Source organism: Coptis chinensis, chromosome 1 (assembly GCF_015680905.1).
Source record: "Coptis chinensis isolate HL-2020 chromosome 1, ASM1568090v1, whole genome shotgun sequence".
Taxonomy (NCBI): domain Eukaryota; kingdom Viridiplantae; phylum Streptophyta; class Magnoliopsida; order Ranunculales; family Ranunculaceae; genus Coptis; species Coptis chinensis.
Genome location: NC_141456.1, coordinates 11,956,720 through 11,971,442, shown reverse-complemented (window position 1 = coordinate 11,971,442; position 14,723 = coordinate 11,956,720). Strand labels below are relative to the sequence as shown.

At 36.2% G+C, this 14,723-nt stretch overlaps 2 long non-coding RNA genes across 3 annotated transcripts; both read right to left on the bottom strand.

The window, feature by feature from the left end:
* Positions 1 to 6,798: 6,798 nt before the first annotated feature.
* On the bottom strand, positions 6,799 to 10,260 carry LOC147522161 (uncharacterized). The gene is made up of 3 exons (XR_015195050.1): positions 10,164 to 10,260; positions 9,968 to 9,996; positions 6,799 to 6,880 (listed from the first exon to the last, which is right to left on the bottom strand). It is a non-coding gene; the product is annotated as an uncharacterized LOC147522161 (long non-coding RNA).
* Positions 10,261 to 12,382: 2,122 nt separating this feature from the next.
* On the bottom strand, positions 12,383 to 13,973 carry LOC147522160 (uncharacterized). 2 transcript variants are annotated; one of them, XR_015195040.1, is made up of 4 exons: positions 13,762 to 13,973; positions 13,276 to 13,397; positions 12,861 to 12,931; positions 12,383 to 12,587 (listed from the first exon to the last, which is right to left on the bottom strand). It is a non-coding gene; the product is annotated as an uncharacterized LOC147522160 (long non-coding RNA). The 2 variants fall into 2 exon arrangements; XR_015195047.1 differs by having other exon boundaries at positions 12,861 to 12,928.
* Between the last annotated feature and the right edge of the window lie 750 nt (positions 13,974 to 14,723).

Below are 14,723 nucleotides of genomic sequence, written 5' to 3'. Positions count from 1 at the left end.
CAGTCACTTTCTGATCTACTACTGTGGCATTGTTGGCTTTGTGCAAAGGTGGGCGTCCTGTTATATCCTAGCAAAAATCAGAACTATGATTTGTGCGGCCACAATGCTCACAAGGCTCAAAACTGCCAATACCACTCTAACCCGCGACCACTCCGCGGGTAACGACCACCCCATGGCCACGACCCCCTCTACCTCTTCTACCGCCATTACCACGACCAGAAGAGGGGTTGTTATTACTACTTGGATGGATCAATAAAGTCGCACTGTCATTGTGCCTTGGAGGAGGTGTAGTAATACGAGACAAACGAGAGTAAGCCTCAGACAGATCGAGTAGGGAGCTTAGATTCAGCTTGAACTTGGGCTTTCACATTAGCAAACTCGGGACGTAACCCTAATAGGAATTTGGAGACTCTAAATTCCTCTCTTTGTTTCTTCAACTGATTTATGTTTGTAGTAAGTGAGTGATATATATTCAGTTCTTCCCACTTGCTACGAAGAGAATTCACTACACCAGAAAAGACATTTACTAACGGTTATATCCGTTACTAATATTTTTACTAACGGTTATATCCGTTAGTTAAGGCGGCCACTCTCACTTAGGTTAACTTTTAGTAACGGATATAACCGTTCATCGATTAATAATATTAGTAACGGTTATATCCGTTACTAAAATTATTTGTAACGGATAGCCAACAACTCGCGGACCCGATTAAATTTGTCATTTGTAACGGATATAAGTGTTAGTCAAGTTTGGCGCCGGTTTCTAAGCGGAAAATAATTTGTTTCTCACGGATATAACCGTTAGTAATGGATGTGGTCACTTGTTTACTAACTATTATTTGTAACGGATATATCCGTTAGTAAACCGTAGCCACTAAATAAAAAAAAAAAAAAATCCCTCCCGGGTCAAATAATATCCAATACAAATTTGGTCAAATAATGTCGATGAGTAGAAGCGTAACTATGGATCGACTTCTCATACTTATATACAATGATATGATGAGTACAAAATTTTCACCGAGGCTGGGCAGAGAAAGGAGCTCCCAAAGCCTTCCAGAGTGGTGGACATGAATGTACTAAGTCAGGAGACTATGGAGAAGCAAATTGATTACTGGACCCTCTCCTTCGCCATCGACGCTTCTTCCGAATTCTACAGAGATCTAAAAAGCTTCAAGAGTGGTGATTCTTTACTGATGCTATAGGTATGTACCAGCGTGTATCAGGGGCCCATGTATGACCAAGGTCTAACACAACACAATCTTAACAATAGAAAATCTTTGGACCCCAAGAATACAGATATAAGAAAGAGGGCACCAAAAGATAGAGAACCCAAAGCACAAGTTCTCATCTATAGCCATCTTCACCACTTAGTGACAGTAGAATAGAAGGAAATAACTCTGAAGATTCTTCTCTAGGGTATATACATATGGCAATTTGACTAAGCTTCTGACAAGAAAAGGAACTTGATCCAATTGATTTTAAATGATAACCGAGCTGCAAACAATTAAGCACAAAATTAGAACAACGTTCTTTATCTAGAGGCCCACCACAATAACTATTTAACATCACCTCATTGAAAGACAAAATGCATCAAGATCACTTTAAACAATATAAAATGGAAAGTGAAAGGCAAAAACTGAAACTAGCTAATTTTACAAAGAATCGCACCTAGTCACCTACAAGTGTACAAATATCGCTATCCGAAAAATAGCATGTCAACTATCAACATCATAGATAAAATCAAGGCAAAGAGATGAACAGATGCATACTTCCAAGTCCCCATACTACATCAACACTACTAGGACTCAGCTTAGATATCTGGTCCAATTTAAATATGAGGTATCCAAACATATGGGTTGTCAATGCAATACAAAAGGTTCGCAAGGTTTGGAAAAAGATTTGCAAGCAGCCCAAAGAATATATTATCAAGAAAATCAAATCATTTAAATTTCAAACCTTTGAAGCCTCAATCTCGTAATCAAAGATCATCATATATAGGCCCACCAATAAAGAAACCATCCGGTTCGGGTTTGTCGTTTCCAAGACTAATTCACCTTTTGCAGAGGAGGCGCCGCCACTATTATCTGCAGTTACAACTCTTATATCAACACCAGAAATCGGTGGAGAAACCGAACCCTCGATATACAATCCCGATCGACCGCAGGAAAAGGGCAGAATCTTTTCTTGATAACCATCAATTGTAACCGAAACCTAGAAAAGAAAAGGTAGTAAATACCATGTTATAGCAGAAGCCCACGATAAGAACCGAGTTCATATTGCTCAAGGAATCATTTTGTACCTCGTGGCGGCATAAAAAGATGGCCCTTTCTTCCAGTCTTGTCACCTTTCAACTTCATCGCAATATGGTTGGCATATTGCCAAGTTAATCAAATAATTTTGCTAAAAATGCTTAATCATATAACTTGTGGAGGCGCCCTTATCAATATACCATATTAAGATGCAGCGTTTTACCTTGTAATTATTCTTGTGCACATTAAAACCAAGAGGTTTGGCAGCTTCCTCTATTTTAGACATTATTTCATTTGCGGTGAGAAGTAAAACGTGTTTCTACCGACGAGACCCTATAGTTGGAAGGTGTAAACAAACGATTACAAAGGAGCATTCATTAGTCAATCCGAAAAAATGAAATTTTAGGAGATAAATTGCAAAGGAAAAAACCATGTCGGGCTTTGGTTGTTGTTTTGACCAGTGGCTGGTGAACATAATCATACTCTTACAGTTACAATAACACCACTGAGCACGAGAAATAAAAAAAAAACAAAGCATAAGGGCTCAATTCATCAGAAATTAGTGATCATACCTTTGAGTCGTTAAATACAGCAACAACATCATCGAGGCTTACGTCTTCTCCTTGTTCAAAGTCTGGTGGTCTATACCCTTTCTTAAACCATTCATTTTCTAGTATGTCAGGGATTGTAATTCTCTCGGGGAACATAAAAAGGTGTAACATTATAGAAAAGCCAAACACATCAAATCTACGATCTTTGATTTCAAGACAAAACGAGCTCAAAGATTGGGCTTGGGGTCAGAAGTTTAACTATAAAACCACTAGCGTGGAAGAAGCTTTTCGAGAGTGGAGACAACTCTGAAGAAGAGGATTGGGGTCAAGGATGCGCTTTTAATTAGGTTCTTTCATATTTGGGCCTAAAACCATGAAGGACACGTAAAATCAGCCTTGTTGATCTCGTAGTTCGAGTGAACTAGATCATGCAACACTTCTCTCGATCAAATATTAATATTGAATTAGGAAGGAAATCATATTTAAGTAGTCACCTTTAAAGACAGAGATATTAGATTTGACTCGTCAAAAGGCAAGTAGTGAGCCATAAGAACAAAAAGAATCACTCCACGGGGACCATATATCCATTTGTTGTTCCATCATAACCTTAATCATTAAGAACCTAATATAAGAAAAAACCCAGAAAAATACAAACTGTCATAAGATGCAATAGTGAAAACCAATTCATGATTAAACAGCATAGAACCAGAAAAATACCTCTTGAGCAACATAATTTAGTGTCCCACAAGCAATTGTGAAGTAGGCCATCGCCTCATGAAATTAAAGAGGTTTGCTCTTAGTTTATCATTATCTACCAATAAGCACAAAACAAGTATTTATGAAGGAAGAAAGGAGGAGAATGGATTAACTTTGGAGCCTCCAACTCAAAAGTCAAAACCAATAGGCAAAGGGGGAGTGGCCCCAAGATCTTGGGGCGGTCTCCTAATAAAAGTAGTGCTACAATAAAACCGGCCGGTTTGAAAAGTTGATCGGTAAATAAATTATATAATCCTTTCATTTGGAAGCTAACTTTTGCACCCTCATCAAGAGAAAACCGAATCCTAAAACACGACGGTTTCTGCATTTTCAAAGCATTAATGTTTGTAATACTATTTCACCTCCTATACAAGCATATAACCTACTAATGACTAACCCATCAAACCTGCTTTTTCGTCCCTATCAATAAATAATGCCAAGTAGTAACAAAACGAATCGATACTAAAGGAACTCGTAGTAACTATTGTTCGCTCAAGAAAGCATTAGATTGACACATCAAAAGGTCTCGGTACTTAACAAGAACGGTGTCATCATTTGAAATTTTTGAGCGGATCACTTACCTAGTTAGTGGTTGTGCCTCACAATGGAGCAGAAAGGGAGGGTCTTGAGGGTAGAGAGGTGGTGGAGAATTTACAACATTTGGCTCGAGTGAGAAGCCCAATCCATCCAACCTTTTATTGCTATGAGAGATTCCAGTTTGCAGTAATGTCTTGTTGTTGTCCCTAATCTTCTTTCCCCGTATACATCAACACGAGAGACCTCCCCAAGTAAAAGCAGTTACCGCTTCCATTCTTGTTCTCTATAAACAAATAACATGCCAACAAAGACACAATTAAAAAACAGCAGAGATGGATACCGCTTTTAAATAAAAAATCAACCAAGTTGGACAAGAAAAGCTTAGTTATTTGGGACAAAGACCGCTCTGAGAATGTCCGAAACCACAATACTAAAATAGGAAGCTCAGATTACCTTGGTGAACCAACAAGTTGCACTTTCCGAATCTCGATAAAGAGTTCCGTATCTTGAAGGACTTGATAATCGAGCTTCACCGAGATAAGGAAGATAAGTGCATGTAAGAACTCCTTAAATGTCGAAGGGCCAATATCATTCAAGGACACATAATCAATTTCTATTACCATGAGAATCTTTGACTGGGAGGACGAGTCTTGAGCAGCCACTGTGAACATGAAGCCCCACTTGCTGCAAAACAAACAATGATCTTCAAGAAAACATTGCACAAAGGTAAAAAGTTAAACAAAGTCGATAACATGGTCAAATATAGACCTCCATTTGTTTGTTCCTCCAAAATAGAGTTCATTATCCTTGACCTTCTTGAACGAACTAGAATTTCCTTCACTCATCGATCCCTCTCAGGATGTGGACACCGAGCTTTGCTCATATAGCCTCCTTTTCTTAAAAGGATAGCTCCTTTGAGACCTTTGGCGTGTAACAAGTTTTTTTCCTTCAAGGAAAACAGGCTTCATGTCCCCATCTATAAAAATAAGAGAACCCCAATTAAAATGTGATCATTGAATTAAGATTTGACAAAATACCAACTCAACGGGCGGGATACGATATAAATAAACCAGAAAGAAGCTTACCACTATTAAAAAGATCCCCATCTTTCAATTTCGGGCAACTTTCCAAAGATCCACGGATGCCAACAGCTTTCAGATCCCTGTGGTCACCAATACGTGGTGGTGCCCTAAAAGTCTTCAAAGTCACGGTGCTAGGTTGGGTGCACCCGTAAGAGTTTTCGTCATCATCTTTACTAACTAATTTTACATCATCATGGTACCTAGGAAAAGGACCATGAAGAATGGGGTCGGTGCACAAAGGCACCTTCACACTACTATCGGAACTTACAAGTGCAGGGGGTTTAGTATCTAAATCCATTGGGTACTCAGAACTGCGTGTCGGGCACATTACCATTTGGTAAGGTACCAATCTTTTAGCGCCCTCGGCTCAACTTCCCGTTTGTAGGATTCAAAGACATCTGTAGAACATCTCTTTGTTTTTGGTAACCTTCCCATTTCTTTTACGCTTTTCACAAACACCGAATCTTGAAGCAAATACCATTATCCGAACGCGATCCTTATTGCTACCTTGCAAGCCAAATTCAGAAGCAAAAACACTCTCATCGAGCTTCCTTGATCCGCGGGGTTCTAGTTTTAGTGGTTTCTCTTCATCTAGCAATTCCTTCTTAATGGTATCTTTGACAATTGTGGGTTGAACTCTACCGTAAGATACATTACTTGAAGCAGAGTACTTTCCCTCTCTTGCAATAACTTTTCGGGGATACATTACTAGAAATAGGAGTACTTTCTCTCTCTTGCAATAAGTTTCCAGCCTACAGTAGCAAGCAACTCAAATGCACACATACTATTGTCTTCACTTTTTTTTTATAAGAACGTTTTCCAAAACCGTAAAATACAAATTAGAAGTTGAACCATTTTCATATTTGGTAAAATTAGGAAGACATACAAAATGGTAGGAGTATTTACCCGAGCTGATCTAGAAGCTTTGGGTATTGTAGGCACCTGAAAAGCCATTATATCCATAATCTAGCCTTTTCGTCAGATCACCATATCTTACAAACATATACCATATAATGATTCAACAGCGTAGAACCAACCTTCAAAGACGATTCACGGTCTACAAAATTGAAAGACGGATCATTAATTCAGCAAACCCTCAACTAAAATGATCAAACAGACAAGATGATAATGTGCTTGTCACATTACAACGGTGACCATAATTCAATCATAAAAAGCATTGAAACAAAGGAGAAAGAAATGTGCTCCAACTTATGGTGATACTAAGGAGAAAGAAATGCATAACTAACAACAATTCTCTCTAAAAAAAAATGCCTTCAGTTGATAAAAAAGAATATTATATAGATTCCACTACAAGTAGAAGCCCATTGAAGATCTCAGATGACACCCAATTACTCCATTTACTCATGCACACAGATTCCCACCACATGCAAGTAAATTTGGAAAATAAAATTTCAACGTCCATAAGTTGGAAAGAGAAACCCACACAGGATTTACAAAGATTCGCAGTTACTTGCGGGATGTGAAGAGAGATTAATACTCAATAGACCATGAATTGAATCAAGTATGAGAATTCCTTAACGGATAAGATGAAAGACCGAGGAACCCACAATCCACCCATCCCCATAAAATCAAATTCTCAAAAATGACAAACAGAGATCTTACATTTTACAAGTTGTGAGAATTAGCTTGGGCTTATCACACCAGAGTTGAGTCTGATAATATCTCTCTCTCTTATCTACAATTTCTGTAAAAACCAAACAACAGAATTAATAAACCAACTATAATAATAATTTTTTTTTTTAAAACACACTACCATAAATATAACAGATCGGAGTCAAACAAAAAACCACTCACAAATCTCTAAACAGAAAAAAAACTTTTTGAATTTTTTTTACTTGAGATCAAAAAGAATTTTCTACTGCTAAAGGAACTCGTAGTAACTAAAGGAACTTCTCTTAAACTTTTCTGGCTCAAGAAAGCGAGTGAAAGGATCATCGCGTGTTCATTGGTTCATTGTGCAAAGGTAGTCTCGATACGAAACCGGAAGGAAGGTATGTACTAGTTACGTCATTGTTTTCATATACTAGAAAAGCCAAAATAATAATAAAAAGAAAAACAGATAGAAGGATAGTATGTACCCGGTATGTTTGCGATAATCACAAGTAGCAACAATGGAGTTCCAACATTATGAACCTCACATGCATCAAACAATTACACAATCATTAGTGGCAAATAAAAGTAAAACTTCAAATTAAAATAGCTAATGGAAAGAAGAAGGAAAAAAAACTAACTGGGGCTTACGATCCCCCCCCGGTGACTACTAATTGCTCCAAGCATCTCATCATCTCTATCCATGTTGCCATCTGCACCAGAAACTTAAATACACGAGGAAGGCCTTGATTTCTTTACAACAAGGCAAGTCAAGACATAAAACTAATAAAAAAGAATTGACATCTATGTACAATTAAGATTCTAAGTCATGATAACACTAATAGGTTCCAAGTCATGGCAACCACAACTACATCAAAGTTTAACGCCATATTTGTTTCTTACAAATCAACCCTTCAAAAAGGAAACATATCAAGTATGAGAAAAACAGCTACACAATGGATAAGTGTCATACACCAACATTTTCAGAAAATTCTATCTTTCGGTTGTTTTTCTAAGCCAACCTGCCTAGTATGCACTACTCCCACTTACAAATCCTGCAGACAACAACAAATTGAGGATGCCATGAATAGATTAACATACAATCAATTAGTATTTTCCAGTGAATTCTCAATCAAATCGTGCATTCTAAGATATTTAGAATCGCTTTGATCTGAAATGAAAACTCTTCATGCCTTTAACAAGGTAACTATAGCTTTCATACCAAACAATGTTTATCTATAACATTTGGCACATATTATTGATCAAACATAAAGCAGTAAAAGATGAATAATTATGCAAAAAAACACTAATCGGATAATCATTTCAAATCAGGTAAAGGTCATCCCGGTCTTCAAATCATTTTCGTTTGAACTACAACGAAAAAGTATTCAAAGACATTATTGAAACGGAAATCCTAGCAAAGCAATACTAATTAATGTATGAACATAAATCACCAAAAGCACAAACAACCATCACCCATTTATACACACCCAAAATCCAGGGAAAAGAAACCAACTTTTTTACTCAAAAACAAGATTACCTTTCTTTTAGGAACACCATGAGTTCCATAGATCCAATATTATTACCTAACTCAAAACTGGGCATTTCCAAATTTTTATCATTCTCGGGCAATAAAAATACATTCCCATGACTCATCATTGAAGTATTACCCAATGGCTAGGAACAGCTGCGGTAGCCACATGATTCCATCTTCTAGACATGCACAAGCTGTTCACTAATATACCCATCTCATTTTTTAGTCTAATAAATGCCATCTTTGCAACGAGATTGACCAAACTTTTACTGAAGCATTTCAACAAACAAATATCATGCAAATCGGTGACCAAATTCCCAAGGAATGATTGGAAGGCTCTAAACCATGTGTATAAAATATCTTAAAATAGGCCACATCGTTGTAAAAGGCAGCTAGATCATTTTCTTTTTTTTCTTGACTTGATAGGGAATCATTGAGAATCTGCGTATCCAAAAACAGTGGAAGTGCTAAGTACCCACCACTTGAAGCTTGTCTCCCAATTAAATTGTTATGGTGTTTTGTCAAGGCAGTGAAATATGGGCCAACAAGTCACAGCTGCTGCTCAAGACTCGAGAGTAGAGACAGGGCTAAACTAATCGAGCAGTGAATTCTTTCACTGAACAAACTGAATTACCCAAGACCAGCCGACCAGCTAATCGAAACAGAGTAATTGTGGTAAGTTTAAACATTCTAAAAAACAGGTCACCATTTTCCGTAGAAAGCAAGTAAACCCGAGTGCGAAATTGAAGTCGCCGCTAATCTAAAAACACGTAGTTCAAGTTAATTTGAAGTACTGGTTTTTCCAAAGTTCAAAACCTCAAATGATGTATCCTCTGAACTATACATTATACACCATACACCCTTTACAAACTGTATAATAAAGACGTCATCATCTAATTTTTGTATTACCTTTACTTCTTTCTCTTTCGATGATCTGCGTTTGGTTCTTGATTTTATTTTGGCCTTGTGATACAACTCAAAAATATTCACTTACTTTTATTAGCAACTCAAAAAGTTTGGAAATCAGCAACCAAAATATCCTTCACTGGATACAATAGTGGACTCACCCCAATCAAATTCAAAATCACGTCTTCACATTTATGGGCCACAATTCCACATAATGTGCAGCGCCCATATGAAAAAAGCTCAACACCATACGAATTTCGATTGAATTGACCAAACTTAAGAAGAAAACTATCGCCTTTCTTAAAAAAAAAAAAACTGTGGAGCTTCTTCTTTTGATGTTTGAGTCCTTTTCCCCTACTATTGTTACTATTATTATCATTAGAAAAAGAAATATAATCAATTTGGAAAATGCACCCAAAACAACAATCTACAAAAAATAATTTTTAGCCAACGGATGGTGAGATAACGAAAAAATTTGAATGTCTACGTGTTAACATTATTGTTTCCCTTCAATCCAAAATGCACCAATAACAAATCGAAAAATAAAAATATATTGGGCATTGCAGATAAAATTCAATAGCTTGTGTGTTTCTTAATTATTTTTCACTATTGTAAATAACTGGGAGGCAATTAATCGATTGTATTCAAGAATCAAAGCTAAATAATAACTAATTACAATAAAAATCAAATAAAAACAATAAAAATGAAATCTTTATTAAAAAGCAATAAAATAAAACTCACCTCAGTAACACCAGAGAACAAGTCTCCACCTGGAAAGATCGAAATCGAATCCAACAACAGTGAATCAGTTAGTGAAATCACAGGACATATATCAGAATCAGCGTATGTTAATCTTCCAAATACCAAAAAAAGAACAAGCCCAATATTCACCACCCAATGTTCATATAAGTAAAGTAAAAAAAAAAAAAAAACGTACCTGAAAACCCAGAGTAGTTGTTGAACTGCTGTGGAGTTGAAATGGGTAATGGAGATTGTTTCTGAGTTTGGTGGAGTTGAAATGGGTAATGGGAAGGAGAGTGAAGAGGCGTAGATAGTTAGACTTATACTTTCTTTTGATTTTTTGGCTTTTAGGCTTTTGTTTTATTTTATTTTTTTTTCTCGATTTTTCTTTTTTTATCGGTAAAATATATTAAAAGTTGGGTCAAAAAAATAAATTGGGATATATACTAACAAAAAACTTAAGGAGTAACGGATATATCCGTAAGTAAATTGGTAACAGTTATATCCGTTAGAAATGAAAAAAAGGGTTTGTTAGGAATTGACCATTCTGGTGTAGTGATTGTAATATTCAGAGATAGACATATCTCCTTGAGTGAGATCAAAGATGTTCTCATACAACTGAAAGATACAAGAAGTATTTTGAGATTGAGAGTATGATTCTTGTAGATACTCCCAAATCTCCTTCGAGGTTTTAAAAAACCGCATAGTATTACAAACATCTTGCTCTATAGTATTCCACAGGAAATTCTTAACCAAGGCGTCATCTTTCGTCCAGGTTGTCTTTCCTTTATCATCTGGGGGATCTATCAGATGATTTTTCTTACCTTTTACAGTAAGATAAACAGTAATTGCCTCTACCCATTGAAGGTAATTGGCAACACCCTCCAATTTGATAGAGGTCATACCAACATGGAAAATAGATATATTACCGAATTCATCGGATTTTGGAACAACATCAATCATTGTAAAGAGAAGAAAAACTCACTTGATGAAAAAGAATACGAAACTGCGAGACAAAGAACTACGAGCGTGTGGCGCGCTTCGAAGAAGCTTTAACTGAGCGTGACCCGCGCCTGCACGTAGAGATTGAGAAAACCAACGAGATGACGATACCACGCCTTCGCCTTATGAAAACCTTACTTACTTCTCTTTATCAATACCGAGAGATTGCGGAAGCGAAACAATATTAAGACAACAACTAATACTAAAACTGGAACCTTGAAACTGAGGATCTCTCTCCTAGCATTCTCTAAACAGAGTCGGCTCCGATACCATGTTATTTATGCTAGGAGATACATATGGTGGTTAGCTTGTTAAGTTAAAGGGATTGAGTGTGTAGAAGAAAAAGAAGAAGAAAAGATGGAGGCACAAAAAGAAGGTAGGGTTTAGAGTATATTTACTCTAACCTATAATACATATATTTATACTAGAGATAGAATAACCAAAATAGCAACATGCTAAATAAGGTACGGTCTCACACTTATAGAATGTGTGAGACCGACACTACATACTTCAACAAAAATCTAGTTTAGTGAAGGGTTCATTCCTCCAAAATCTGGATAAGTACTTACTCCTTAGAAAAACGTTGTCCTTGGATAAAAGAAGTAGATAGAATAAAGCTCTCAAGAAGCTAAACAAGTAATCGTATTCTTAAATACGCCATAGTTATTTAACTTTCTTGTGCATTATATTACCAATAATTACCCTGGTATTAGGAGATGAAGGATGATAAAATCCAACAAACAGGCTTCCAAATGTTACAGTTACAAACCTTGGTTCCTTTACACCTTATTCATCTCAGGTACAGTATTACAAATTATAACACATCGACACATATAAAGTCAAAGGAGATTTCATGAGTCCAGGCCATGCATTATTTAGAATTTCCTTCATAGTTTCTCCTTTTTCATTGCTCCAGCAGCACCTGAAGAAAGAAGCGTAGGAAAGGCGAATGTTGGAGCTTTACCATCATTTGAAAGTCCTGAGACAAGTGTTGCAGCTCACTACACCATTTTTTCGGTTTTGGAATGGACAAAAACTATTCCTGAAGAGATTTGGAACGGACAACAAGGGTTTCTGTTACCTGTGTTCCAAAATTGACAGAACACTTTTGGTGTGTTCCTGTTTTATAATTTGGATCGGATGCACTCTGTTACAAAGTTGTTATGGGACACTTTCCAACCGTTCCAAATGAAAACCAGGGAACACCTTAGATCCGTTCCAAATGAAAATTTTGGAACACTCCATATCCGTTCCAAATCAATTACAGGAACCAAAAAAAAAATATTGGTACTGAGCTTTCAAATTGCACCTAAAACTTGAAAACCTGTGTTTCAAAAAAAATCTATAAGTACCATTAGCAAATAAGACATATACCACTGTGGACAAAAGTTACAAGACCCAAACATCAACACATAAAGCCCAACCACACTGATTTATTTTTATGCACAACTTACATAAAAAGTATCTTACAACTTATAACAAGTTACGATACAAAAGTCAAAATGGTTCACTATTGCGAGCGATCCAGTTTTTAGCCTTCCAAGTTCCATTTGATCCAGATCACTCCATCTTCTACGACAACTTGAAAATGTAAGCTCCCAATATATCCACCAATGTCCTGGCACACAACACACGAATATATGACACACTCGTTACAAACTTAAAAATATTGTAGAAACAATTCAGATATTCAACATACAAACTAAAGCATATACAGAAACAATGATAATGCAAAAGCATCTGTATCATGAAATTACTTTTCTTTGTGACAAGTAAAGAAGGATGCAAGTCATTAACCAAGACAATTCGAGTATAGAATAGAAGCTGAAGATGACAAGCAACAAGGATTTCATAATTATACTAGATGACGCAACTGAAGCAACGATTTTACCTGTCTAAAATGCCAATCTCCTTTCAGCACCAAAGTCAATACATAAATTATAATAAAATTTGTGCTTCCTGCTAAATCCAGAGAACAATATCAAAGTCCAAACGTATCGGCATCATAGAAACATAAAAGGCATCTTGATATACCAAATTGCATCGAGTAACCTATAAGATGACTTATCTATACCGAAGTGTCCTTAATAGTAACTTAACTCATCATTACCATATAAAAAATGTTTAGGTGAAATTATTCATGATCACAATCTCTATAGACTCAATTGTATCAGAAAATTTGAGTAGGTTTATGAATTCTATGAGTATGTCAAAGTATCATAGAACCCCACCACTTGTAGCTTTATGAACAAGTAATAGTTTGAGCTAAAATGTGAAATTAAGCGATATAAGCAGAAAAAATTTACCTGCGAAATCAGTAACCTTATCAAATTTAAGAAGAGCTGTGATAAGAAAGAGCGCAAATTGATACCCCACCTTAATACAGTAAATCGTTGCTCTCCTTAATACAACTTGCAAGCAAGTACATCTGAGTGTCACTTAGTTCATCAGTAACTTGTAGACAAAATTATGGAAGAGAATGTAATATAAGCCAATAACAGAACCAACAAAATTGAAAACTGCACTGACTCACTTAGTGTTATGAGACAATGGCATTACAAACTAGGAACACTCTTATGGAGTATAAAGAAACATTCTTTTTTCTTCTTCAATGTTTTTTAAATTATGAAAAAGCCCATCATAGAAATCATGAACAAACACCAATATTCCATAATCTTATCAATAAAGTATTCTTTTTATACCTTAAACTAGAAACTAAACAACACCCAATTATCAAAACAGTTAGAAAGCTATATGAATAGATTGAATATGTAAAGAGAGTGATTGATTACACTGAGATATTCTTGGGCATCTTCAGGTGGAGCAAGTTCACAGTAAGAAACGAGACCAGAGATTATATCTGCATCTAATTGAATACCCGTTTGTTTATTTTTGCAGAGATTTAACAATGCTTTTTCTAGCCATTGTCCTGACTTTTCGGGATTCATTCTCTATTTTGCTATGAAAAATTTACAGAAGAAAAAAAAACTGAAGAAGTATTTCAAGGAACTGGCAATAGATTCCAAGAATTTTAAGTGTTATTTTGTGTTATATCTGTTTCAACCCCACCTCCATTGGTCCATCCCCCATTAGGGTCTCTATTTTATTCATTTAATCGACATGGCTAAAACTCAATTTGCAATACCATGGATGTATATGCCCATTAACTCATGTGTCTAAGGCTGAACCTTAGTCACATGGCTTGCCATGATATACATTGATTTATGTTGATTCATTTCTTATCAAAGAGATAATTATCGGGTTAAGAGTTATAGTCTATCACAATTACTCAAGCTACAAGATTACTTGAGCTACAAGGACTCTCTACTCTACCTCTATAAATACCAAACTATTTTTCATAAGGAACTACGTAGAAACTTGATCCTTAGATAATAGATCTTGGCACGTGGCGACTATTATTTTGGTTCGGCCATCTCCCCCAACATCAAATTTCTGTTTTTTAGTGTGTTTTTTACCATTGCTCGCCAGGTTGAAGCGGTTTACTCACAAAACATAATTAGCGCCGTCTGTGGGGATTTTTAATCCATTATCACGTGAAACAATCAAGATGGTAAGCACAAGAAGCAGACCGAACAGTCAACATATTCCTCCTACCAATAGGAATTGCAACCCTCGAAATTCAAATCGGCCAATGCAAGAATCGTTGAATAATCAAGTTGCTCTTAGTGGTAGGATCAATTCTCAACATCCAATCAGAATAGCCAAGAACCGCGCCACCATAAAAGGCAAGACA